This window comes from Drosophila erecta, unplaced genomic scaffold (assembly GCF_003286155.1).
Source record: "Drosophila erecta strain 14021-0224.00,06,07 unplaced genomic scaffold, DereRS2 tig00000126-arrow-pilon, whole genome shotgun sequence".
NCBI lineage: Eukaryota > Metazoa > Arthropoda > Insecta > Diptera > Drosophilidae > Drosophila > Drosophila erecta.
In genome coordinates, this window is record NW_020825209.1 from 10,265,325 (window position 1) to 10,291,032 (window position 25,708).

The 25,708-nt window shown below is 43.0% G+C and overlaps 1 long non-coding RNA gene across 1 annotated transcript in view; it reads right to left on the reverse strand.

Annotated features, from left to right (window-relative positions):
* Positions 1-12,073, reverse strand: part of LOC113564511 — a 32,621-nt gene extending 20,548 nt beyond the window's left edge. Inside the window, exons 1-2 of the long non-coding RNA XR_003408056.1 lie at positions 11,346-12,073; positions 9,493-9,624 (exon numbers count right to left, since the gene is read on the reverse strand). This is a non-coding gene — a long non-coding RNA (uncharacterized LOC113564511). The remainder of the gene's footprint in view (positions 1-9,492; positions 9,625-11,345) is intronic.
* Between the last annotated feature and the right edge of the window lie 13,635 nt (positions 12,074-25,708).

The window sequence follows — 25,708 nt, forward strand, 5'->3', positions numbered from 1 at the left end:
TTAATAAACCGTTCTCTGGCATACATTTGTATAAACAAATTCGTTTATTGGAATGATCCAGTAGATTCCCCATATCATTTTGACAATTGGCAAGCAAATATAATAAAAAATGACTGAAAAAGACCAAGAAAACCGAATCGCATTAAAGGGGAACATAAGTCGGGTCTTCTGGACTTTTTCTACTCTGCAAGTGGTGCAAGGAGATTTCCTACTCCCCATTTGCATTCCCGGCCTAAGTGGCTCGAATCGAATCCACTCCGCCATCCAAAGCCAATTTACTTGGGCACTGAGACAAAGAGCCGGGAAAATAGGCTGGCTTTCTCGGTAAGCCAATCTCTTTTAGCCGGTCACCGTGGTGAAAAGTGCGTAAAAGCGCCATAATTTATGCAGCAACTACAACAATAAATCCATTTTGATATGGCCCAACAAATGGCATGTTAAATGAACTGGAAACAGGGCTACGGTGTGGCAAGAGGGAATAACTAAATGAAGGCTGAGTTGGCTGGCGGGCTGGATATGGTTTGGCCATCCTAAGCATGGCAAGAAAGATGGCCAGACGGCCGGAAGTGAACGCAGTGCAGCGCTTCCGGTCCGCCGCTGCCCCTTGCGAAATTCTGCTCCTGATCCAGTGGCTTTTTCGGCTTCATTCTGGGAATGACAGGAGCCAACACAGCAACAGAAACAACAGTCCAAACCGCAAAGCCTTAGGCATCCCTTACCCCGACGTCCTTTTGTCGACCGCAGATGGACGGCAACGGGGTTGGGGGCGTGGCCGCCTTGAGTAAGCAAACCAGCCCAAAAATGTTCCAGCTCGCAAAAAATGCCAGCCCCCAAAAGGTGTGACAGCCTTTCAGGACAAGAATCAAGGCATTAGGAGGGAAAAAACGAAACTGTTGAAGTTTCGACAAGAGAACAGCTAGCAGATGATGAAGGATTTGGCCATTGAAGATCCGTTTTTGTATATTTTTGATAAATGGATCTTCATGCTCGCATTTGAAATTGATCAATGAAATATATAGTTCAATATCAATTTTATCATTGCTAGGCCTAATAAAGTATTATAGGTATAAGAATACCTTTTCAGAGTCGAGAGAACATATTTAGCTTGTGATTATTGGGAATATAGATTTATTTGCAGTGCATGCATGCCGTCTGAACGGTTTTGCAGCTTAGCGGCATTTTAAAAAATTAACTAACTCGGCCGTGTTTGTTTGCGTTTGTTTGTGTGACGCTCCCTTTCGCCACCGCACCACCGCACCACTGCACCATGTGCACCCCACCCCGCCGCCCCCCTCAACCAGCGCCCCTGGAACCGCTGGTTTTGGCGGCACCGCCAATTAGCACACATGGGGCCAAGAGGCTTTGGCTTTGGCTTCAGTTTCGGTTTCGGTTTCGGTTTTCGCTTGTTTTCCTCATATGGCGAATTAAATTTGCATGGCCACAGAAATATTTCAATATAAAGCGGGCAGGTGGGTCGTCGGGTGGAGAGGGGGGGAACATGGTATGGGGAAAAGGGGGTTCAGTGGGTTCAGTGGGTTGGGTGAGCTAAGGGGCTAGTGGCGGGGAAGGCTGAACGTTGCCGGCAATGAAATGTTGTTTATATACACTTTTTTAATCTTCTCCCCTGTTCAGCCACCCAGTGCCCATTCCATTAGCTTTGCCCCTTTTTGGTTTGTGCTCCGTCAGCGGACAAGGCAAAAACATTTCCGCTGGCGCAGCACACTCGGATGCACTGCCCGAAATCGGTGTGGCGAACTAAATATTTTCGATACTGACATTATTGTCAGAGTCCGAAGCGACGAAAAAAGCATAAAAGCATAATGTATAACTATAAAAGTCTAAATACATACATACAATATGGGCAAGATCATGAATAATAGTTTTTATTCAACAAAGAGATTGCCTAAGCAACTTGTTAGTTAATATCTTATTAATTTATAAATTTATAAAGGCATTTCTCTCAGTGCACCGCCGCTCACACACACACACTCGCACACGCACAGAGTCGGACACCGCTTAACCCTCATCAGGCTTTACACCTTTCGGCGCAGTTGGAAAATTCAAATTTAGTAAATTTTTTATTTTCATTTCTCTTGTTGTTTTTCTATTTTCAAAGGGGGCGGGCGGAGGTGAGTGGGCTCCGGTTTAGACCCAAAAATGTCAGAGGCTTACACGCTTCTATGCAGTTAGCTTGTTTAAGTTCGGAGTGGTCGGTTGGGCATGGGTAGGGCAGGGGGAGAAGGGGAGCCCCGTTTGTATGAGAAGCTTATAATCAACATAACGGTCATAACAATGGCCATTAAAGTGCTGCGGGGGCGGGAAAAGTCGGCTGGCAAGGCGGGGGAGGGGGAGTAAGACCACTGGGGCAGGTCGAGTCGAGCAGCTGACGACCACCAGCGGCAACTCATTTTTTATGGCCAACAGTGGGTGGGAAAATTGGGCGGGGAGACAGGCGGCATAAATCTGTGCACAATGCGTCTGGCATTTGCTTGATGGTCGCCTCTGTTTCACTCTCTATATCCTTGCAGTCAAAAAAAAAAATAAATAAAAATTACTCCGCAAGTGACAGGAAAATATGGTCAAGTAAAGACAAGATGCAGGTTAAATGAAATAATGTAATCAAGATAATGTGATTAATGCATAATTTGCATTACATTGTAGATGTATTCACACAACTGCAATTTCTCGCAGTGCATCTGTATCCGTGCTTGTATCTATACATCTGCAACTGTGCGAGTTAGTAATGGGCAAGTGTGCGTGTATAACTTGACCACAATAAAATTTATTTGTATTATTTTGCCGGCGTCGACATCGTTTGTTTTGTCGCTCAAGTGCGAACGCAACAACATGGAACTAGAACAAAAAACAAATAAAAATAATAATAAACCCGAAATAAAAATTAAAAGAAACGACAAGACAAAGCAGCAAGGGCGCCCAGACACATTTTCAGGAGGTTTATTTTTGTCGTTTTTTTTTTTGACAGGACCAAGACAAAACGAAACGATTGTCAGATGCACTTCAAAGGAAAAAAGTGTCTGTGACCCGCTTTAAAATGTCATCAACTAATGAGCGGAAAATCCCAAGGCTGGAGCAGGTTCATTTGGGCCATGTGTCCCGTGTCATTTGAGCTAATTAAATTGCAGACCCAATCCTGCGAAAACGAACTTAATAGGATTGGCTATTGTATTGTATTGGCTCATCTGTTCATCTAGTTTGGGTAAGCACATGAGTTGGGTGCATTGGGGCTATCTAGCTTAACTTAACCCGTTTTCATTAGCACCTTATTTTCAGGGCCAATTGACAATATCTTCCACAGATGAAACAAAATAAAATAGCAGAGGCGCTGGAAATAATCATAGAAAGCGACCAAGATTACGTATACGTACTGTTGCATATTTTCTTCTTTAACTGCCTTGTTATTTGCTAGTTAGATAGCATTATACATTTATAATTCGCAAACAATTCGAGCTACATGTTATTGCATTTTTAAACCTTTTTCCAAGACTTTCTGGGGAGTGATCCAGAAAATATATCCCTGCACGAATGCGGCTGCCGTCTGTAAGACAATAGCTCCCATTTCTCCTCGTGGCCATATCCCTTGGCTTATTATACAAGGAGCCAACAAACCGTAACTCAGACACCGCTGAGACTGAGGTTGCAGCTCCTGCTCCATTGCCATCTCCATCTCCATCTCCAGTTCCAGTTCCATTTCCATTTCCATTTCTTGATTCCCTTTTGCCCGCCGGGCTTACTTCGCACGCAACATTTTTCACAGCGAACGCTATTTTCGGTGTATGGGTGTGTGTGAGTAATGCCATCCTCGTTCGCTCAGCAAAGGATACCCGTTCCCATACCCATGCCCCATGTCCCATGTCCATGGCCATACGAATAGCAACTTCTCATGTCCAGCGAGCAAGCATTCGCCGGACATGAGGAGTTGGTATTTGGTCAATGCGTCAGTTTTACGGCTCGTAATGCTTGTAATTGATTGTTAATGCCGCACTTAACCCAGACTCCAGCTGAGTTGGCCAAAAGGACAATCGTCCTGCGGCTTTGGCCATGTGCCGCTTTCCCCGTCTTCACCCCACTGAGCTGTGTGCGTGTGCGTGTGCGTGGCGTGGCTTATTTATTATTTAAGGGCTGGATTGCGTGTGCAATTGTTGAAATTCCTTTTTAAAAATAACACACAGAAATCAGTTAAGAGTAAACCAAATGAGGGGCAATAAGCAGCGCTGAGCGGTGCAAAAGAAGCAGCAACAAATAAACAGGGCCAAGGATCGTTGGGCTTATTGGCCGTCTCAGGACCAGAAACAGAAACGGAATGAAAACCAGAATCTGAGCTGCAGCTTCGACAACGACATGCATATTTTATCCAAATGCACTGCGATAAACCATCAATGAGTTTATGATTTAGAAATTATGATAAGAACACTTTAGGCATTTCATAATTGTGTGTGTTACTCAAAAGTGGTTACACAATATATTATTTGTATTGCATTCTTGCATTGATTTCGAAAACAAACCCGTTTTTCTCGCTGCACCAGAACGAGGCTCTTGTGGTGTTCTCCATGTGGCAGGAACAAACGGAAACGTTAATGCCGGCAATATAATAAAGGATAATGCAGCAGGAATTGCAACCCCGCGACGGGATTCCTTGCTACACTAAGCAGCACGGCACAACTGAAATGACAATAAACAAAAATACAGCAGCCACAACTGTTGAACTGGGCGAAAACCAAAAGAAACCGAAAGAGCTGGAAAAACTGAAAAACTGAAAGCTGGTAAGATGGTGAAATGGTGAAATGGAAAGATGGTCGCAGAGCTGGAATGGCCGAGAATGGCAATTTGGTATGGCTGAAATGCTGAAATTCTGTTCTCGTTGCTTGGCCTTTTCATTTCTTCGTTTCGCTTGCGTTTTTCGTTTATTGAATTCGCAGCATGGCAACAATGGCAACAATTTCTGTTGCATACTTTTCAGAGCAACTCTGTGAGCTAACAACCACCACCAGCTGAAATCGCCCACTTCAGGAAATCCAGGGCCAACGAATTATAAAAACAATGTGGTGAACAGCGGGCAACAGATTAGCCCTGGCAACAAATCATTATAAACTATGCAAGACAGCAAATAGATTACGGCCAACTATTAAAATATCATCGATGTGCATGCCATTTACAATGCATTCGGATTCCGATGAAAATCGGTCAAGGTTCAAGGATTTTCAATTGTTCGGATTTATTTTGCAATGTAATGAAATCCGTTGATAGGGCACTTCAAACAGAATACGAAACTGCCAATAACTTTGCACTAGCAATAGGCTTTTTAGTTTGCGATACTCAATAAATCACACTTTATAATAATAAATAACCAATCGAAAAATATTTTTTCAAAATCTTTAAATAGATGTTCACTTCCATTAAAACCAAATACTTTGCTCCACCAAGTGGTGATATCAGTGACCCAAAAGAACCAGAAAACATTGCATGCGATGAGATTACAAGCCACCAGGATGCCTAATCCTTTTAAATGACATTCCACCATTTAAACCGTGTTCCAGTGCGGATCTGAAACAACAATGTCCTGCCAGCATTTAGTCGGTTTGTTTTGCTGTCTGTGTTGTAGTTGGAATCCTGAATCAAGAATCCCGTAACCTGCAACCCGAATACCGAATCCAGATGACTGGACCATTACGGCTCGGAATGGAAAGATAACCGATTTGCTTTCGTTGCTCTGGTCTGGTTGCAGCAAAAACAATTACGGCAAATCAGATGACGATGACAATGGCCGGGGTCTAAAAATACAACCACGGCAACGAGATAACAACGGAGCAGCTCGATTTCGTTGAGTCCCGTATCTGCGAGATAGATGTGTTTTAAAGTAAGTAACTAGGCGAGGTTCCTTGCCAGTCGGCCAGCTATCCAGCTATCCACCTATCCGCCCATCAGCCCACAATCAAAATCACCCAAACACTCAAAACACCCCACAGAAAACAACAACAACAACAAGTGGAATTCCTGAGGGGGAAAAAAGGGGGCGAGCCAGTACCAACGCTATCAAAGTCGTTGAAATGAAAATGAAGATGAAATAAAATGGAAAGCACAAACAGAGAAAAAACTCAAATTTTCTATGCTGTAAACGAAATTGAAAATGAACAAGCGGAGCGAACACGGACATGGACATGGGAAGCGGACATGGACACAGAGACACCAGCACCAACACCAACACCAACACCAACACGGACAAGGACACGGACACGGATACGGACATGACCGGCACCCGGACGGAGACCCCGGACCCGGACCCGAACCCGGACCTTCACCTGCACTGAGCGAAAAGTAAACAGTCTTAAATGGATCGGGGTGGCAGAGCGATAAAAAGTAAACAAAAGGAACCATACCAATTAATACACAAACGAATTTCCTCTAATTGCCGGATTTCCAACAAGAAGCATCCGCTTTTTGATGGCTCTACGGCCGGAAAGTATACATCCAAGCACTTGTGTCTTGTGAAAGATATATTCCCTGCACTTTTAGCTTTGCTTCCATTAATAATTATATTAAGAAACCATTAAAGTCACATATGACATATGACTATAAGTGAATTAAAACAATAAGTATTTCCATATTAAATCCGGTTTACGATGACTTTGATGCAAATCAAAATCTATTATATGCTAAATAATACTATTAAATTACTCACACCGTTGTAGCTAATAGAGTTTGGCATACTTTACCAAATAATTCCAAGACCAACGAGATTTATGTTGCTGCCCCAAACGCAGTGGAGTGTTTTTCCAGTGTGGATATGGTTTGCGAACCTAACATGGAATGTATGGGATTGTGTGCACTTCGAAGCGTTGGAGGCGTTAGCAAACACCGCTGAGTGCCAGGATGTAAGAGTCAATGTGAGTGGGTGTGTGTGTGTGGGCAGATTGGAAAAGTGTGTGTATGCTCCTGTACGTGTGTGTGTGGAAGGTGACTCAATGGTTTGTGTTTTTTCCGCTTTTCCTTTCTTGTCTTGAAAACTGTGCTCCTCATCTTGTAATGAGCCGGCGAATGGAAAATGGAGAACGCTGATGAGCTGCGTCTTAACTAACCAAAATCGGGTGGTGCGGCGGGCATGAGCAGGTGGGCGTCGAGCTGGGGGCGTGGCAGAAAAGGGGAAAACCGACAGTCCTCACTAGGAATCGCTTAAAAGCAAATTGCGCTGAAAAGCAATCAGCGCATAAGTGCAATACAAATACAAACAAGTTTATTGCTTTTCCCGTTGTCCTCGCGGTCTTTCCGGTCAGGAAGCCTTCTAAATGGATGCGGGGGCGGGCTTAGAGGCAGGGCGTGGCATGCCAGAGGGATTGAAAACGAAATGAGATGCCTGAATGGAGCAGCAGTATGTCCAAAGTGTCCGATTGGCGCACTTTTTACTGGCATGATATATGTCGGTTATTCGATCCGATATGCAGCATCTGCACTTTTAAAGATTTAGCGTGGCAAATTCAAATTTAATGCGGGGTAGGTAGCTAGCTGGATGGCCGGCAGATTTATGGATTCCACTTGACTAAAAGCCTGAAAGATGGCAAATGGATAAGACCCCCCGTAGTGTCAAATAATGGGCAAGCATATTGATAGATGATACCATACAGATGGATAGCGAGTGGATAAAATGGATGGAGTGCATAGCCAATCACGCACAACTGCATTAAATCCAACAAATTAGCTTTTAATCTGTCCGAACTATAAAATAGGCTCTTGCTAATATTGAATATATTATTTGTGCGGTGTTTCAAATTCGATTTTACACCAAGTAACTTATGATAAAATATTATCTGAAAGGGCAGCGCATCACATTCTTATAAAATTGCAATAAATATCTAATAGTTTGCTTAAGAACATACAAAATGCTAACAAAAAAATATTTTATTGTATCATTTCTGTAAATATCTCTTTAACTTGAAACGTGTCCAGTGAATTCCGTCTTTGCTTAAATGCATTTGTAATGACCAATTACCCTGCGGAAGCGAACTCAAATCCAGCTGTGGCATGTGGATTCTTATCCGTATCCTCCACCAGCAGCACTACCCAAAAACCGAAACAAAGAGACCATCATAATCTGGGGCAATCAAATCGTGGATTGCAACGCATAACATAACACATTACGGCGAATGACGACAGGCCGAAACGAGGTGGGGAAACAAGACCAGAAACAGGAACAGAAACAGAGACCGAAACATTAAGTCCTCATCTTCATCACTCGAAGGACTCCGGCGGCTGACTCCTTGCTGTATGGCCGTCCAAAAACAAACTGTCGACACCTGCCATAAGTGATCACCGCTCCCGGCTCGCATTACAATGCAAATATGTCGGAGAGTTCGGAGGTCGGAAGTGCGGGCTATTGCGGGTTATTGCCCATATGGCCGCCGGAGTTGGCAACTCGTAACCCACTCGACGTAACGGAATACATACGGCAAACACATTTAGCCCGTAATGGACTCTTTTTTTTATGGCATTTATAAGCGCGCCAAACAACGTTTCCTGGGAGACAGACAGACAGAAAGTTTTAAAGGTATACAAGTACAAGTGGCTCGGCTCGAAATAAAATAGCGAAATAAATTAAACTAGCCTTGGGGGCCAGGGAACTATGGAAAAATGCTATTCGCCTTTCTGAAATATTTAGGAGCACATTCAATCGATGGAGAAAACGCACTTTCGCTGAGTATTTCAGTGGACCGCGCTTTCATGCGAACATTATTGTAGATTTTCCGAGTTTTAAAGCGCATATCTTCTCAACGAAGTGCTCTGCTTCATTAGCTAGATTAAACTACAGGTCGTACTAATTTCTTAAAAGGAAATTGGAAAAAGGAAATCCCCGCTAAATATAATCCAAGAATTACAAACTAGTATAGATTATTTCCAAACTTGAAGGCTTTAAAATCTTAAATAATCTCCATAACCATAATCTCCATAACTTCTTCAATTACATGTACTTCCTGACTGAAGATCAAACTTAAAGAGTTAGCATGTGAATTTACAAGCCTCTATCAAAAATTCGGCTTACTATTCCATTTCTAGGAGTGTCTATACTCCGCATTCAATAGCTCTCTACGGCTCTGAAGATTTCCCGTTTATGCCCACACAGTAAAAAATATACATTACCATGTAAGTTGGGCCTAAGTAATATTATTTTTTTATTATTACGGCGCATGCAAAACAAAGCAACTTTAAGGAACCTTTGCGTTTTTGAGTAAATCCTGCTATTAACGCAAGGGTATTTCTGTTTCAGATATATGTTAGGTGGAGCTTTAGAAATTAGTTATACCCTGTATTCATATGTACTTTGCTGGCTTATCATAGAAGTTAATTAAGAGTTTGATGCAAAAGTCTAGCTGAAATCGATCTAGTTTTCTCCCTGTGCACTTTTTTCGTGGCGTAGCCAATAAAATGTGCGAAAAAGTTGATGCGCGGCTCGCGATTGCCATTTATTTTTATTGCCGCACTTACCTGCTACTTAGCGCCTGCCGCCTTCTTTTCGAGAGCACGTGGGCGTGGCCGCTCACTACGCGACGACACAGGAAACTTTTGAGTTTGAGTTTGAGTTTTGACTTTTGCGCGGTGCGTGGTGTGTGGTGCCTGCTTTATGTATGATTATATATACTATATAAATATATATATATTGTATGTATTCTGTGTGTGTGGGTGTGTGCGACTGGCACTTTAATCAGCAATGCCAGCTGCTTCTTTGTCGATTTTCCGGCTTTTCCTGCGTGTAAAAAGGGGGCAGGTGTTGCTGCCGCTACTTGGCCAGAAACCAGAAACCAGGAAAAGGGAAAATGTGAATGCGAATGCGAATGCGAAGGGAAATTCGCACATAACACTTCCAAAAGGCCATAAAGTCGCGCATATTTATAAGCCTCGCCTGTCTCTCTCGATTTCCATCTAGGCGCTGCTTTATGCCACCTTTTTATGACCCAGTCAGTACATACGTGTAGCACATACCTATATACTCGTGTATTATCCCAACTCACATGGATTGTATTGAGCCCCAATACAATACCATTTGCACTTCATGCCAAGGAGCCACTTCAATTGACATCTTGCAACCTTCCAATAGCCAAAAGATCTTTTTCGTATCCGTCAGCTGCGTCACATTTGTTTCGCATTTGCCCGTTTTATTGCGCAAAATTGAAGGCATACTTTATTGCCGGCTGGATTTTTTTGCATAAACACAATTTATGCGTATACAATATACTAAACATGACTTGAAATACAAAAAAAAAACAAAAAAAATGAAAAATGAAAAGAGCCCGAAAAGACGTGACCGAAAAAAGAAAAGCTAAGGGAAATGAGCATGTGGAAGCGGGAACCCGGGAGCAAAAGTTTTTAATTTGCTTAGACGCGACCAAAAGTGTGCTGCATAGCAGCTTTACTCCTGGGAAAATCGAGCTATATAGCTTGGCCATAGCCTTCGCAGTTTTAACCAGATTAAATTATCGCCTTTTCTTTGTATACATATATTTTTATTTTGGCCCGCTGCTGTTGCTCCTGGCTCGTTGATTCGATTTTTGCTACCCAAAATGAAGAAAAGCAGCAACAACAAAATATGTGTATAGGCATAAAAAAAAAATGAAAGCAAATCCGTAAGTAGGCGAGAAAAGTTCGAATAAATTGAGTGAAAGTTCGCAATTCGCCTTAAACATTTTTGCCATCTTCTCTGGCGACGGCACATGGAAGCAACTTGAAATTTTCAGCTCGCAGGTGTGGATTTTTTGTTCGTCCTTTTCTTTTCAGGATCTGAAAATTTCTTGGTACAAGTTTGCACGCTGGCAGCTCAAGATACAAAAAAAGAAATTTAATGTGTGGCAGCATATATTTATTGGTGCAAGTTTGAGATCGCAGATCAAACTTTTTGACACTTTTGGCGTTTCCTTAAATTTTTAATTTTCTTGAGCTTCTGAGGACGTTTTAAGTTTGTTGTTAGAACTCTGCAATAATTGCCCTTACAAAATTTTAAACTTTTACCAGGAGCTTTGGGACATATGAGTTTTATTGTCTATAATAATATTTATGTAATAATTAGTATCCTGCTACGCCAGCGGGCTTTAAAATATGCAAAATTCCCACTAATTCAAAAGTTTAAGTATGATTTTTAGTAGTGTTATTTATTTTTGAAACGTTTTTGGCGCTTCTTGAATGAATTTCCTCTTCAATTGGGTTAGGCTGTGCAGCAACAGCCTCGGGACTTTAAAAGGCTCATCCCCACACAGAAACACACACGCACACACACACACACACGACAATAGCAACGCACAACACCCGCACACACACACAAGTGCAAGCACACACAGGACACTTACGGCTTGAGTTATTGGGGCAGGCCCAAAAGTATGCTAAGCTTTTCGCTTTCGCTCTGCAGCTGCAGCTGCTGCCAGCGAATTGCAATCAACTGGATTTCACTTTTCCGCCTGCCGTCGTCTCACTTTTCATTGTTTACGTTTCACTTGTACGTCTCTCGCCTTCCTTGTTTTCGTGTTTTTCTTGTCAATTGAGGAGAACCCCAAAAAGAGAAACAACAACAATGCAATATAGATGGCACACTCTCACACACTCAACCGAAAAAAACAACAAACAACAGATGCAATTGGCGGCGGCGGCGGCGGCGACGGCACGCGCTTCCCGACGCGACGCGTTTTGAATTTGCCGGCGGTTGAGGGGGTTAACTTGCTGGGCGGCGCGGTGGGGGGTCGACGTTCCGTGGGTGGCGGACGGGGGCGTGGGACGCGGGACGCGGGGCGTTCAGGACGAGCCAGCCACAATTGCAATTTGGCGATCGCGATCGCGACCGTTTCACTGCCGTTCCTGCAGCGTTTGAATTACTCGTGCTTTTCAGTTCTGATATCGGAGCGAATTCATATTTCGAGGATTCGCATTCGAGTTCGAGTTGTGAGGCAAGACGATCCGAAACGAGACGAAACGAAAGAAATCGAATCGAGTCGAGTCGAGTCGAGTCAAATGCAGTGAATATCCCGCCTTCAGTAGCGCGACACAAACCGTTGCGTTCGATAACCTAAACGAAACTGAATCGCCGAAGCACTCGAAGCTCAAAACTCGGCCAACGCTTCGTGTCGCCTCGTGGCCGTTCGTCAGCGTCTCGGCCCACGAGTTCCACACTTGCATACACGCGCGCACTTACCTTTGGCACCGTAAACACGGATGCGTGTGGGTGTGTGCGTGCGTCGGTGTGCGTTCGTCGATGCTGCTCCAAACCCGCTCCCCGCTCCACCACAATGCCATCCGCTTCGTGTGCCGTTTTCGGTCGATGCGCAGGCGCGTGAGGAACGCGACTGTGGACTGCATTCGCACGGGAGATGAGCAAAAGTTCGATAAATGCCGGCCAGAGGTCGCCAGGGGTCGAACCACCCCAAAATTTATAAGCACGTGTAATGTGGTTTCGCACTCGAAATGTTATAAACAATTGCAGGGGGGTTGGTGGAAAACAAACACACCCACTGCTTCAATGAGAAGATACATTAATCCTACAGATCCTACATATGTATGTATGTAGCATCAGCCCATTATCTACCGATATATGTATGTATGTCACTCTCGAAAGTTTTAACATTTCCACAAAGCAGGGTAAATTCAAAGTAATTTACCTAAGAACTGTAAACTGTTAGTCTTGCACGTCTCTTTCGCTTCGCCCACTGATTTTAGCTGATAACGAAAGCGATTTGGTACCCACATTTTACTTCCATTCGTTCTTCGTTTTATTCGTTCTTCTGTCAATTTCATTTCAATTCTTGTTCTCCGTTATTGTGCACATCTGTGTATTCGTAAACATGCGAATCGTGTATATGTACATAGTTTGTGTTCGGTGATCTTTTAAAACTTCTTGTGGTACTACTTTATTGAGGATTTACTTATTGAAGAACTGCACATTTGCTTTGAGCTAAAAACAATGCACCATTTCAACATTTGACGCCAATTTATAGTTGTGATACAATGTACAATGTGAATATAATGAATCAAATAAGATGTTTACTACTTATTTTCCATACTCACAGTATTGCAAATAGGCAACCTCGCCCACTTGTTATCGAAGGGGCGGGGCATCGCTGGCGGTCCGCTGTGTGGACTCCATTTAGCTGACTCCGCTCGTGTGGCGCCTCCGAGCGACAGTCGTGGCCGAGAGGCAGGCAGCGCTGCAACTGCAGCGGGAGGCACGAAGAGCCCAGCGCAGCGTCGTCGGCAGACGCACGATGTGGCACAGACACAGGACGCAGGACACGGGACGGACTGATGACTGCTGCTCATGTTGCATGCTGCACGCTGCAAGTCCTCCTGCTTCGCCCGCTGCTGCTACTGCTGCTTTTGATGCTGATGCTGATGCTGATGCCAGCGGACAAGTTCAAGGGAATTCCGTTCGCGCGACAAATAAATTACGCACCCGCTTCCTGCACTTCCTCGACTTCAGCTTCAACTTCAACTTCGACTTCAGCTTCGCCATCAGATACTCGAGGCATTTGAACTCGGCCAGTGTGTCACCCCGCCTGCGGATCCGACTGCCACCATCTTCCTTCTTCAAATTATGCATGTTATGCATGATTATTGCATATCAGCTGAATTTTCAGCATAAATTTCTAAGCTGCAGTTACAAGTAAAAGAAAATTATAATAACCGAATTGCTAAACAACCATTAACATTAATGATTACGCACTCTATGTATTCGCTCGGAAGAACAGATTTTTCTACTATATATTGCAGAAACGTATTCGAAAGGGCCTTTTTTGAATATTTGTATTTATTTTCTTGGTACTTCTTCATTGAATTGGGCAAAAAATATGAATATCATAGGATTGCTTCCTTCTAGGAATGATTCATTCTTAACTGTTACACATTTGTCACACATTTTGCTTGATTGAATATATTTTATGGTGTGGTTTTCTTCCGGTGCATCCTGCTTTCAGGTTGTTTTCCCTGCGCGTTGCACTTTGCTGACTTTGCTTTACTTTTGCACTGACTTGCCACTCGGATTCGAATTTCTTGGCTGGTGCGGCGGGGAAGTCTCTTATGGCTGCTCACTTGAACGGTTTTCGCCGTTGTTGTTGTCCTTGTTGTTGCTGCTGATGGTTTTCCCCTGATTTTTGCCATGTTTTTGCTGCTTTTGGCAGCCAGAGTCCTAAGCCCTTTGCACTCACTTCACTCGGTTTGCGCATCGTCGAGCAGCATCAAGTTGATTTTCGACCAACCAACCCAAACCCACCCAACCACCCACTCACCCACTCACCCAGTCCCCGGCGAAAGTTGTCATTAAAAAATTGCACTCAGCGAGCCAAAAAGCGTTGTTGCAACTCTGTTGCATGCAGGTGGGCAAAAGTTGCGGGTTGCTTGGACGTGGCGAGGCGAGGGGAATTTGCTGCGGCATGCGGCACAAAAAGTGCAGTGGCAACATCAAGGCTACCTTGGAGGAAACTTTCTGCATTTATGCGAAACGCCGCAGCAGCAACAGTAGCAGCAGCTGCAATGAATTCATCCTTCCATCCTTTGCCACCTTGCCACCTTGCCACAAAAATCCTCTGTCTTGAGGGGCTTAAGATATGGCTAGGACGTAGAACACAGACCCCTGCGAAACTGGCAGTCTATGAGCCATTAAGGTCTCATTTAAATCAAGAGCAGTCTGCTAAGCGTTTTATGTAGACTACCACCACGCATTTGCCCTTCACTCTTAAATGTAAATTTCTTTTTATATATTTATATTTATCTATTTTGCCTTTCAGGGGTGGGATGTGGCATGTCCATGAACTTTTGTATCCCCCGTGGAATCGGTTCTTCAATAAGCAAAATACTTGTATTTTGAGGTTCTCGCAAAAATGGAAAGCGGCGTATTTCAAAATATACATATCTGAATGTATAGGCTGAAGTTGTCCCTGAACTTTTGCCATCCCCATGGAGGCCTGACTTTTCAATAAGTTCGATTATTATTCATGCCAAGGAAAGTGAAAGAGAGAAACACGTTGAATTGAATGTGCATTAAACAACTTGAATTTATATGGAGTCTCGTTTGCAAGACCCTAAATGTATAATGTATAGTCCTGAGAATTACACAAATTAACAGATTTTAAACATTGCCCTTAGCCATAATAGTGTTCAATAACTGCTTAATTTTCAAACGCAAAGCACACAGCTCAATGGCTTATTAACTTAAAAATTGTAGGCAGACAAACATGGAAAATATCCTGCGGGCGCTTTGCAAAAGGAAGTCCATTATAATTCGCTTAAAATGTCGATTAATTAGAAATGTGCAATTATACTAGCTTAAGCATCGATTTACTAATCGGCGTCCACCAATGGGTTAAACGTATACCCCTTTTCAGGCGCCACTGGCTTTCAGCACCCCTCTTATTTTCGTCCTGGCTTTTGTGCAGTTTCTGGTTGTTGCTTATCCTGCCGCCATTGTCCTGGCAGCCCCCTTTGTTTTAGTGCAACAGCCACGAAATGCAACTAAGACGACGAAGACGGGGCATTGTCAGTGCCGACGTTCACCTGAACGCCTCCTGTCGCCTCCTCAAGGTCCTTCCCCGCTGCCACCGCCACTGCCACTGCCCCACTGCTCCGCATTTGAGAATCCTGCGAGTCCCAAGTCCCGCATCTGCAACATCTTCGTTTCGTCCCACTGCCGACTTGTTCGACTACACGGCACACAATTACGGGTATTCATCGTAGTTGCTGCCAATGTTTTGATGAAACAAACTGTGTTCGGGAGAAATACAATTTACATTAATGCTTAAATCATGGTTGCAGCAAATACAGCTGAGACTGTCATACCAAGCTACTAGTTACTAGTTACTAGTTACTAGCTACTAGTTACTAGTTACTAGTTAACAAATTAATACTACAGAAAAGCGGAAAATTCCGTGGCTTCTTTATATTTGTAATAAATAGTAATAGAAAATAGAATTCGAATGAATCAAGCTCGGCAACGAAGAATATACATTTCGCTTGAAAAACTTGCATGACTACCAACGAGTTTTCTCTCAGTGCAGCTGCCAAAAGACAGCGCTGCGCGTGGCTCTTTGCGTTGCTGCCTTTCAACTTAAGTGAAATAAAATACAATTTATTTGTATATTGTTTTGCTGTTGACAATTGCGCGACTACAGAGCGCAACTTCTTCGCGAGAGGCGCTAAGGGGTTGTGGGTGTTTAAAATTGGGTGTTCCTAATGGCTGCCAGTGGGTGGATGGCTGGTTGTGCGTGTGGCATGTGCCTCATTAGTGCTACATTTTCGGACGGGCGCCCATTGTCTTGGATTGCCACCCAAGTGGCAACTGGACGACGTGACGATGTGCGCTTTTAATAGCGTTTCGGGTTTGATTAAACAGAAAGCAGTGGCATTCTTTGCGGAAAGTAGGCCACACTTTCTATGCATTGTCCAAACAAATGTGTGTACGGAAAATAGCTGTCATTATGATACAAAAAAGAAGCTAGTTGTGTTCCAAAGGGCGTTATGAAACAACAGTATGCGTGGCATATGCACATATAATACTCAATTTTAATACAAGGATTCCAAAGTTCTTGCACTACTACTTTAAGAAAGGCCTGATTTGCAACTAAATGATTTTACGAACTGTAATTTAATACATACGATATCAAATATCAAACTTGATTGTAGTGTGCAAAAATAATTAGTGTTTCGCGCATACATAAGGTAAATTACGTAATTACATAACGTAAATGGTAAGATAATTATGTGAGTATAAAATTGATTGCAAACAGGAGCATATTTTGCAAACTAATCAACGCTTTAAGCCAGGGCTTTGGTGAAATTCAAAATTCAGAAATGTAAATTTTCACAGCCTTTTTTTGCCACTTGGGTAATCAATCATTGCAAATGACATGGAAAATGGCAAGATCCGACTGAAATTAAAGCCAAGAACAATAAGCGTTTCACAAATATTCAAAAATCAATTCGATGCGATTACTTAATTACTAAGCTTCCGATAATACATTGAACATCAGATACCACACCGAAATTCTTGGTTTATGGTGAGTGGAACAATGCAGTTTCAAAGCAAACAAAACCAACAAAAGGACCTCGGCAGCAAGTTAATTAAGCAGAAGACAAATGAGAATGAAGTGCATAATTGTTGAACAGCAGCACTTGCAGCAAAGGCCATTACAATTAATATCCATCACTCTAGCGTGGGGATAACACTGGAAAATATATAAACATACATGCACATAAGCGCAGTGTTAGCAGCCGAGTTCATTCAATCGGTTTAAGCCACAAAAGGGCTAAAACAATGACCGCTGGAACAATCCATCCGCACATCTGCCCATCCATCTATCTATCATAGGCAGAATCGTCTTCATCATCAATGCCATGTGTGCGCCATCCACTATTTATTATAAAATAATCAGAATTCGACAAATTTTGCATTGTTTGTTGCCTCCATTATTATTACGTGCCAAAAGCAGCAGCAGCAGCAGCAGCAGCAGCAGCAGCCACCTCCACCTCAACCTCAACTAAACCCAAAAAGTATGGGCGAAAATCCATTGAACGCGTGTCGACGACCACGCGGCGTATACGCGATGTTGCCTGCCTATTTGAATGCAACTCTAATGCGTTATGCAAAACTGTCCATTGTGGTACAGGCCTGGCCCACAGTTATTGTGGATGGCGTCGCTGGGTTTCTGGGTTGCCGGGTTGCCGGGTTGCAACAGACAAAACACACAAAGCACACAGAACACACAGAACACACAGAAACAGACAAAACAGGGACATCAGCTACACGCACACACACCTGAGTGTGAAAATGTGAGCAAACAAAGAAATATGGTCCTCCATTGAGCCAAACGGCGGCAGGAAAACGAGAGTAGGCTACACTCGGAGTTCCAAAAAGAATATGGTTAATGCAGATACGTGGTCGAGTGGAAATCGTTGTAAATGAAATCAGCAAGTTACTCCATTTACCAATTACCATTTTGAGAAAGCCTAAGTGCGTGAAAATTCGGTGTTTCGTAAAATGAATCGCCGAGCTTCCCCTAGGAAGCTGGCATTATGACCTGGAAACATTGTTTGGCATCAGCCTTTGAAAATGTTTGGGAATACACAGAAAAGCGACACAACATTCAGCTGATTGCTGCATTTTCGAGTACCTCGCAATAGTCAGAAAAGCAAGTTAGTTACCCGTTTGCGAGAAGAGTATGCTGCAAACAGGAATAAAAAATACCGTTGCATACACACAGGCGCCGGCCACAGACGCCGCCAACGTCCTGCCATTTAACTGCCAACGGATGTTATGGTCGAGTGAGTGACAGGGGGCGTGGCCCGAACAGCCGCCCAGCCGCCCAGCCGGCCAGCGCCTAGTTTCATTTTTAATTTATTGATGATTTTATCAATGGCCAATAACAAACCACAATGGCAGTGCCAGAAGCGGCGGCCAACAGCAGCAACAACAACTAAGCGGCAACAGCGGCCGACAATGGCAAACAAAAACGGCAAAGCACGGCCAAAATGCTAAACGAGCAGAAAGCAGCAACAATAATACCCGCACAACAGCACAAAATCACAGAATATACACGCGATTCGTCTTATTTTTGCAACCGCTAATCGGAGCTTTCCTGGGTACACGATATTCGATACAGAATCGCAGACTTCAGGACTTTCTCGGACTGCTCAGGTAAAACATGAAGCTCGAAGAAGGATCTTGAACTTGTCACAAAATGTGCACAAACAGCAGCAGTAGGGACACTTCGCAGGGTATCAGTTAGTCGAGGTAACCCTTCTAAAACTATTTATTGTGTTCGCTTTTTGCCGGGTGTGTTGAAAGGTTTTTGAGAAATTTGCGTTGATTTGTAAAACGCGTCAGGTGCGGAAATGACGCCATTTTCGGTGTACATGTCCCTGGGGGAGTGGCAGGTGGGCGGTGCGCCTGGAAAGGGGTGTGGGGGGGTGGGGGGGGCAAACGGTGTCGGCCATTTGCAATAAATGCGAAATGCCCCAAAAGCAGGCGGGAGCAGCGAACGACATCAGTGGCAATCGGCTCAACGGCTCCATGCGAAACCTGAACTCAACTGCAGTGCTTACAAATGCAAATTGAAACATGATAATTGGTCTCACCTGTGTGTGGGTGTCGCTGTGCGAGTGAGTGCGAAAAATCTGTGCACTGCAAATAAAATCGAAAACCACCGAAAACCACCGAGCAGAACTGCGCTGTTCCTATAATGCCAACAGTCAACACAAGACAACAAATTGAGCACTTTTGTCTACAAATCCATCGAGCTCACTACACTGCTCGCCAGAACTTGAACAAATACGCATGCATTATTTTAATTATTTTTCAGCGATGGCAACCACTTCGCCAATCAGCTGAAAAAAGGTGACTGATTATTTTGCATTAAAGTCTTCTAAGCATTAAAGTAAACACTATTTAATTGCTCATTTTATGCACACTGTGCACTGCGAAAATACACATACTAAACATTAAATTTACTATATATAATATATGTATATTTATATTTATTTATTTATTTTTTTTTTTATATTTATTTGTATTTTTATTTGTATATTTAGTTTTAAAAGACATTCTCCCAGAAACTTTGGTATTGATTTATAAATTAAAGAGACAAGCTCGATGCAGAAATCGAACTTGTATTAAATTACTATTATGTAAAACAAGTTGCAGCCCTTTTTGCGCAGTGCACAGCGCGCTTGTATGCTTGCATGCCGCACATGCATATGTTTATGGGATTGTGAACGATTGCGGGGCTCACACGAGCGCAGATTAATTCACTCAACTGTAAAACCGCTCATTGCTGTTACATTTACGCAGCGGCGCGTTCTGCGGTCAGCGACGTTGACCAGGACATGCCACGCCCCATGCGACGTTAATAAGTGGGCGTACAGTCGAGTGGCGAGAGATCAGACCGGATGGGATTGAATTGAATTGAATTGGATTCGTTGGAACCAAGTCAAAGTTTCGGTTCTTGGAGTGTCGAATTTCTGTGCCATAATTAGACGAACTTTCAGTTCTTAGAGTGTTGAATTTCTGTGCCATAGCAGTAATATTATAGATGCACTGCGTTACTGCATTTAACATACAAAGGACTGGAGTCCTCGTAACTCAGAGGGGGAAAACGCTTTAATTTGCAAACCAAAATTATTATTCAATCTCCATCTTTAACAGGACTTCATCAGTTCAGTAGCAAGAGAAAACTGTGAGGCGAACGAGTATGTAATTATATAGATACAGATAGTTATCCTAGTTATCCAAAAATAGTAGATTCCCCATGACCATTGCAATGGTGTCGTTTTAGTTTCTGGCCCGAGCGCCGCTGCGAGCATAATGTGTCCACCAATTGATATTTCTGCTAATTGCCATTGCGTTGGTTCAATGCGAACCATCATGCTGCATGGAACATGCAACGTGCAACGTGCAACGTGCAACGTGCAACGTGCAATGTGCAACATGCAGTGTGCAGTGTGCAGTGTGCAGTGTGCAATGTGCAATATGCATTCAGCCATTCAGACATTTTGCAACTGGGTCCCGCAAAAGCAGCTAAGTCCATGTGCGATGCGATTCTGCCGCCTGCTGACCAATTATGGTCACTTCGCCGCGCCACATGACCACCTCCATCCTGCTGCTCCTCCGACCACCTACGTCCTGCCATTTTGCCATCCGCGTTCCAATACCTAGGCGCACAGGCTGAACTCTGACCTCTCCGCTCGAGTGCGACTTTGCCACAGTTCACAGTTCATTTCAGCTCGGTTCAGTGCAGTTCAGGGCCAAATCCCAAAACGGTCTAGTTGGCGAACACATTATGCAGCAGCCGCTTGTTTCGGTTTTGAAAACTGAAGTTTTTGAACGCGGAGCTGCCACTTTTGTACATTAAAGCGTAATAAATTGGAAAGTGAGTATTCAAACTTTGCGTTTACCTATGTGTAATATTATTACACCTACAATTCGTTCCTTGTTGGATAACCATATGCATAATGAGCACAAAAATACGAACATTGACTACTTTCAAATTTTACACTTTTAAAATGCTGGTAAACATACATTTTCAACTACAAAAGAAAATAAATGTTGCTCAAGAAGTTGGAAAAGAGTAGTAGTTATTGAAACTGTATACTCCAGTAAGCAGTGCCTTAGCTGATGACTAATTTGTAATTACTTAATCAACATACCCATTGCCATATTATTGCTGTTTGTGGAGTAAAGCTGTCTGTCAAGTTAGTCAGTCGTCGTTGTTTTGGCCTGGCTTACTGGAAATGAGCGTGAGGCAGCAAGGCGAGCGCAAAGAGCATTTCCATTCCATTCCATTCCATTCATTCATTACCCCGACTGCCATTTAATTGTGATTAAAACCAGCAGCTATATTTCCATTCACAATTTGGTGGGGGCGGCAAACGAGCTGCCGAAAAACTTCTCCCGTGTCAAAGCGCGACATTCAGAGTTGCTACTTACCACTTTGCAATTGTTTTTCGGCATCGCTTCGAAAGCTTCTTTAAACATGATACCACTTTTGTGTCCCCGGCTTCCATGAAGACCTAAGCTGCCTGGCTCCCAGTTCTCCCTCTGCCAGGTCATCCAAATCCGCCCAGATCCCAGCCACATGCCGAAAAGAAGGAGTCACTGCCCAAAAAATCAAAGATTTGCTTACGCGGGATCTGCATTCCATTTACGTTTGATATATAAAGTATAATGAAAAATGCAGCTATACTTAAGGTAAAAGCCTTATAAATTGAATGCTTGTTAATCAGGCATTGCTAGATATTACTCATAGTTTGCACCTCACTTGTTTTCTGTGTAGTCAGCTGAATGTCAATGGCTGGCACATTGGCCCACTGGATTTTCAGCAGTGCCACTGGCTTTTCCTTTGCCAGTTGGTTAGGTTGGCTTCGCGGCTCAGCCGTTCAAATGTTTGCCACCATATGCATAAAGTATGCTTGCCGGAATCTGAGGGAGTCCTCTCTAATAAGCTGCCGTGCCAATTCCTTGAGCCTGTTTGCCGCTAATTGTTGCCACAGACTTGGGCCGGCTGCCTTCTCAAACTGCCTTGGTAATTTTTAAACAAACTCTGCGACATTTGCGTGCGTTTTTCGTTTGAAGTGCCACCTCCGACATTGTCGCTTGAGGCGAACTAATTACATTTTCGTTTTCAATTAGAACAAAGCGAAGTGAATAGCGTTTTTCGGGAAGTTCACAGTCACGCGGGGTTGGGCTTTTCGAGGTGGCAAGTTCAGCGTTTTCCAACACTCAACGCCCATCAGTCCAGTTTTGGTACTAAATGTAGGAAACCAACACTTAATAAATCCATGAAATTTATTATAAATTATGTGCTAATAGCTCAGCATTCAAGCTCAATCCGTATCTACATTTCGCACGGATTTATGTGCTTTAAAACCATGTTCTATGCCTGAAAAATTGCCATTTACCAAAGTTCAACTGCATTTTCTAATACTTGAACATGCAACTTTGCCTCTGCCTGCAATTGTAAATAAATAAAACTTGTACTCACTTTCGGCATCTTCTGCCCCACTGCAATTATAATTAAATTTCGTTCCCATCGTTGGATTATGCTGCTCCTGATGAACGACTGGAAACGGAGGTAACTTCGTTAGGCCAACGAATCCAATGTGGCCGGCTCGATTCCAACGACTGCCCCTAAATGTATGCATTAAAAATTTGTTAACCGACCGATTTTCCCAACGGGACCCGAATCAATTGTTTGCCTAATGCAATTTACTCTGCACCAGATGCAGATGCGGATGCGGATGCGGATGCGAATAGGGATGCGAATGCGGAAGCAGATGGAGATGGAGATGCAGATGGAGGTGGAGATGCTGCTGTTTGAGCCAAGGTAATCAACAATCAAAGTCCAAAGCCGTTGGCCGTGTGGGCGTGGCCAAGCGTGCCCTTTTTTTGGGACTTGGGGGGGGGGGGCTGTGGGGGGTGTTGTCGCCGCTCGTTTGGGTCACTCTTGATGACGACAATTTGCATGTCAAGTCCATTAGGAGCATGTTATCATCCAACCCAACACCCCAGCAGCGCATGCAGCGACATCCCTTTTGCAGCCACCGCAGGAGCAACGATTCTTCCCATTTCTTCGTCTGCCTTTGGATTCTTTTTTCCCCAGCTGCATTTTACACTACGTTCTTCGCTCGAGAGCTCCTCCTTTTTTGGCTTGTTAAGCGCAATTAGTCGGTATTGACCATTCCCTCACAAACACTCGCACGAACTTGCACGCACAGCTGCGGTCAAAAAAATAGTGGTAGTATTATTAGTAGTAGAAAATAGTTTTATAATATATATTTTAAATGGCCCTGAAACAGAGAAGTGTTTTGCGTCCTAGTCTCATTACTACTAGTATATTATATTCCCAATTAAATAGTAGTCATGATTAATTTACAATGTTTTTTGGGCCAAGCAAATGCAACTTTTTAATTAATTAAAAAGTAAATAATACAGCATTTGCGAGTATAGGTGGTATGTTCCCATAGTGACATAATAAAGAACTACAACTGTACTATATTACACAAGAGCAAGCTTTGAAATATATTTTATTTTTATAGGTAGATCCATTTACGTTCTGCATTTGTTTAGTTAAAAAGAAAGTCCACCACAATGTTGTGCCCCGTTGTAAATGGAGTTTGTGGGTGCATCATTGATGTGGCATTGATGGTGGTCTGCCCTGATATTCTAGATGTTTCATTTTTGCCACTTTGGAATTTTTTTCTTTTTTTGCCCCACCTCTCCTCCCCTCGCCACCCACTGTTTTCAATCAACAAATTAAAACAACAACAGGGACGAGCGTGTTGTTGCTGGCTGCACATACAATTTGTTTATTAAAATCCGCACAGTTTTTAAGGAAAGTGTGTGAGGAATTAGGCAGCAAGAACCAAATGTTCTTTGCTCCCACAACATTTGCTTTCTTACAATATAAATCTGATAAAAACTAAGCACTGACATCTATCTGGAGTTTCATTTAATTTCCTTTAATTTGCTTGGCAGCTGCCCTTTTGATTGAGTTGCTGCATTATTTAGCTGCGTTTCTAAGCTCTCGTTGGCCTCTTTATGTCTGTTTATGGCCAAAAGGATGGGCGATAGCCGCACAGCTGAATGCTCTTCACTGGAGGTTTCTTCACTGGAATGTAGCTGATAAGCACAAGCGGCAGTCTTCTCCAGGTGCAGCCTACACTGAACGAAATAGGTAGTTTTGAATATATTTCCCAATCCCGCCTGAATGCTTCACGAAACACATAACTTTGTAATAACTTTTAGTTAGCACATGAGTAATTTTAAGCAAAATAAGTTTTAAGTGTATTTTTTTCTTTCTGAATCATAGATTTTTTCTGTGTATTATTTTTTTTTCTTACCCACCGTTTGTCAACGTATTTTGATACGTTTTTCCAACAAGCATCTTGATAATTTGCATTTCACCACAAAGATGCGGCTGCCGATTTCGAGTAAATTTCATCCTTGCCACGTTTTAAGGCCCCAAGAAGAAGTTGCACTTAATTGCTTTGCGATAGATCGGTGGTAGGTGAAGATTTCTTGGCTGATTGCCAGTAGCTTGAATGCTTGGCGCCGTTGCATGCCACACTCTTTAGCATGTTGTATGCCATTTTTGGCTAAATATTTTATGATTTATTTGGCGTGCTGCACTTAACAGCCAGGACATCGGGACATCTGGACACCAGGACACCAGGACATGACAGGACGCAGTGTCTGTTCACTTTTTGGTATTTTGACCGATACGCCGGCTCGTCTGTGTAGGCAGATATACTGATATTCAAAGATACATATATATATGGTTGTTGTTTTCAGTTTTCCGACCATATGAGTGTGTGCTTGTGTGTATGCGTGTTGACGCATTTAACAAATTGGCTAAGCAAATTTCCCATTGATTTGCGAGGCACTCAAAATGCAAGCCCCAAAGAACAGCAGTGAAGGAAATGGGCAAATGATTTAGGATAAAATATTTTACTGTCAAATTCAATCAAGCTGGCAGTATGTGAAACCCAACTATACCAAACAAACACATCCGTGCGAATTGTGTGCCGGCGTATTAATGAGTAGCTCGAAGTGCATAAAATGTTCGCAATTTGCGGCACATTTGGGAAAACAATGCAAAAGGCATTTATTATTGAATCGTTTGGGGATTGCCGAAACACTCGTACATCTGCACACATACATACATATATCTGTGCAAATCCGTATATATACATATGCTTGTTTACGAAAGGCCTTAATCTACAATGGAGCATTCCGATGAAGGGGCGGCCCAGAAAGGGGGCGTGGTCGAGCTGTGGAAGAGACAGATAAGTGAATTATATGGTCGGATTACCAAATCTAATTTACCCGCTTTAAGGGCTGCTGAACATTCTCGAGTCCATTTGCACGGACTCATCGATTGTAAGCTCGAATTTGGAGCCCATAATTTTGCATTTTGTGCACAAACTGAAAACAATATAAAAACAAGATTGAATGCTACAGTCGAGTTGCCCGACTATCAGATACCCGTTACTCAGCTAGCGGAAATTTCCACATTTTTCAACATTTTCTGGTCCATCGGCAGAAATTGGGAAAAAAAATAAAAAAAAATTGTTTAAAAAAGTTAGAAAAAGCCATTTTCCGTTCGTAAAAATGTTCAACACAATTCTAAAGTCTTATACAATAGTTCAAGCAGAAGAACTATAAACTTTAGGAGTATAAAAA